The sequence below is a fragment of the Lupinus angustifolius genome, chromosome LG05 (genome assembly GCF_001865875.1).
Source record: "Lupinus angustifolius cultivar Tanjil chromosome LG05, LupAngTanjil_v1.0, whole genome shotgun sequence".
Taxonomy (NCBI): domain Eukaryota; kingdom Viridiplantae; phylum Streptophyta; class Magnoliopsida; order Fabales; family Fabaceae; genus Lupinus; species Lupinus angustifolius.
In genome coordinates, this window is record NC_032013.1 from 13,236,102 (window position 1) to 13,239,947 (window position 3,846).

Here is a 3,846-nt window from a genome sequence, read left to right on the forward strand (position 1 = left end):
ATATATATATATTAATGCTTTTGCATGATTCATTTAGTATTGTAGCTTGGTCTGGATTATTTTCCAACCCCAATGGGCCAAGTAGAATACCCGAATGAAGCTTATCTTCCTAATCTAGGTCATTAGTGATTAAAAATATCCCTCCTTCTTTAACCCATGGACGTGATAAAGACTAGGAAAAAAGTACTTCAACAAGCACACATATGTCATATCGGTAAGCTATTTCCCACTCAAGATTAGTAGTTATATCCGTAGTCTTTCTTCACGGTTTGTGGTTGCACAACCACATGCATTTCTTCATTGACAACAACATCACTCTAGGCACACTTGTGAAAACAACTTTAGATCCGACTGGACTAACTTCATGCGTTCATGGTGCAACAAATATAGAAGCTAGCATATTGCAGTAATTGCTTGTGGTGAATAAGTTGGTGACTAAGAACTAAAGCACTAACAATCAATAGTTATAGTTCTTTCTTCGTTGCTCTCTTGCTTTGGTGGTGGTTGAATGAATGGACATTCATTTCAAATGGTTGCACCACGTTAATGAACAGTGAGTGCTCAGGAAAACAAAAGAAACGTGACGTGCTTGATTCCAATAACTTGTATTCATGTTTGTGATTTTGTATGAAGGTGGAGTGAATACCACCATGGGTATGGACAACTTGAGGGGTGGAGGAGAGATAAGTAGGATAGTGAACAACAAAGTTAAGAAGGTCAAGTAGAACTTTTCTTTTTTTACACCATGGATTTCCCCAAGAGTTGAGTGACAATATGAACATAAATGTGTTTATTTTTCAGCATTTTATGGACAAGTCATAGAATCAAGCAACAAAACTTTAAGATTCTCACATGAAACCCTTAACTTATCCACGCATAGACTATGAGTTGGACTCAAGACAAGAGGAGAAAGAGATTGTGATAAAAGAAAGTAAAACACTGTGTGAAAAGAAAACCCATACTCATATTGTTTTCAACTTCTCTTCTTCATTTTTCATCCCCACCTCTGGTTGTTTATGAAGCTAAGGAGTGAAGGTATGAAAGTCTCTTCTCTCTAGGTTCCTTTTCTCTCCTCCCTTCGTGCCTCATCCCTCTCACTGCTGTGAATTTATGGCCGGGGCTTTGGTCATAACGGGAGTCTACACCACGGCTTTGGATGGATATGAATAGGGTTCAGCTTTTTTTTGGACTAATTGTACATTGACCATATATGTAGATAAAAGAGTGCTTGGTTGTGTTAGATATAAGTGTTGGTGAAGGAATGGGATATGCAAGGGATTGATAATGAAGAGGTTGAAGTGCCTAATAGTAACAGCTGCTATTTTTCTCTTCAGGTTCCAACAACAACAATAATAATAAAACTACTAATAACTTCACAAATCATTCTCTCCCCTTTTGCCTTCTTTATTTTTACGGTATTTTCTGTCATCAAAGCCAACCTCTCACATTTCACTTTCTCTTTTATTCTTTTCTCATCCTCTTACGTTATCTCTTTAAAACTCATAACATCTTTCATCCTAACACCATATGATTTATTCTAAAATAGTAACAGAAAGCATGAAGAATTAATCTACTATATTAAAAAAATAAAGTGTAATATAATAAAACATGGTAATTCAAAGGTTTTTCAATTGATAGTTTTATAATTACATAATAAAAATGGTTCTAGGACATCTAAAAAATTATATATTCAAATTTCTTATCTTTTCCTATTTAAAAGTTTTTGTGTATATTTTTTAAAATTAGGTCAGACAAAATTAGGTGTTTACAAAGATGTATATTGTATTAACTTAAATACAACAAACTCTAGGGTATGCTATCTAATTTTAAGTTCCTTAAAATCAACCAAAAATCTATTTGAAGGAAAAGAAATCAGAAAGCATGTTTTCGAAGAGAAAAGGACATAAAGTATATTTTAAAAGTTTAGATTAATTAACAGGATTGTATAATGTTTTTATAAATAAATAAGAAATTCACTAATAGATTATTATGGAATCTAGTTTATTGTGTTTTAATTATAAAAATATCATATAATTCACTATTTATTTCCTTTTCATGTTCTTCCAAATTCAACTCCTAAATAAATGTCAAAAATAGAAGTGAACAAAACGACAAAGTTTACGCCATGTAGCATAATTGTTTATCGTTATTAAAAGAGTCATGAGTTAGAATTAAAGATGATAAAATAAGTATTGTCTGCGGGTCTGCACGCAATGCCCACGGGCCCGTACACAATGCCTGCAAAAAATTGCGGGCACGACATCCATATTTTTCCCATTAGCCCACACAACTATCCTGTTTATTTTGCCGACATTTTAAACAGGCTAAACAGGCTGCCCTTGGACTTAACCAAACTGAAAACTACCCAAAAAGTCCACAGTGCATTGCACTGTCCTACACTATCATTCATAATAGTGTTATTAATACCGTACCAGTCATCAAACTGGTTAGGATACTGATATAATGATATAGCGATTCAACCAGTGATTCACTAATTAAATCGCATACCAGTTAAATTAGATATACATATATAATATATTAAGATTAATGTTGAAAAAATTAATTAAAAACGAATATTTTTTTATTTTCATTACAAAATTAATTTTAAATAAAAATCGGCCGGTATGACCAGTACAGTTCAATTGAAAACCGACCAGTATGTCCGATTTTGACCGGTATAATTGCATGACCGGTATAATTATTGTATCTTACCAATATTGAGACTGGTTCACTGATTTACCGTTTCAATCGGGCAGATATGAAACAGTTTTGATTCATAGCCTATTATGCTCCTTCATTTTCACTTCACATTTTCTCTTCAATTTTTTTTACAACCTATTTGTGTTTTCTACTTTTTAGCCACTGTACTGCATAAAATTTCACATGCCCTTTGTTTTTTCTCAGTATTTTACTATATCCACTTTGTGTAGTATGACTTATTCCCTTTATGTTATTTTAAGAACTGTCTCTTAACTTTTTCATTGAAATCTATTTATTATTTAAATTGATATATTCAAACTCTATGCAATGTATTATGAATGATTATATCTTGTCACTTGTGAACAAAAGCTTTCTTTTCTTTCCCTTTAGAACAAAGGTAGAGTTATGTTTAATAGATTATTGAAATTATGAGATGAATATTTGTTGGCCTTCTTTATAAATCAAGTTTGACAAGTTGTGTTTCAATGTATTATGTTGTAATTTTGATTGTTAAGTTGTTTATATTGTATATGTTAGCTTGTTAATTATTGTAAGTTGTTAATTATGGCAACAAGTAATAGGTTCAACACTCCAATACGTATATGTTGGCTGAATATATGGCTTTTTTTAGTGCTTCATAATAGGAGTGTTGGGAAATTCAGAACCAATTTTCCTCCTATGTGTGATGCAAAATGGACACTTGTGGAAGCAGCAAGTGGATAAAGAAAATAGAGAAGAGTAGAAGAATAACACCAATAATTTTAACGTGGAAAAACTCCTTCAATGTGAGAAGAAAACAACCACATGACCTAGTCTAGAAAATATCTCTACTATAGAAAGTAAGATTACAATATTTGATTCTCTCTTACAAAGAGGATAACATTCAATCTCACCTAAAAGGATGTAAATACAAACTCTCTCTAGTATCTCACTAGGAATACAAATCTCACACTATGTGGATAAACTCTTTCACTTTCTCTCTATGATGTTGTTTCGCACTTGCTTGTTATGTCTCTTCCTCACAAGTCCCCTATATATATAGTGAAGGGAAGGAAAGTTCCATCATAAAGATATAGTGGATGATTAATTATTGTCATACTTTTCAAGACACTTTGAAAAGTGATACTCCAACTTTCTAAGTTGGAC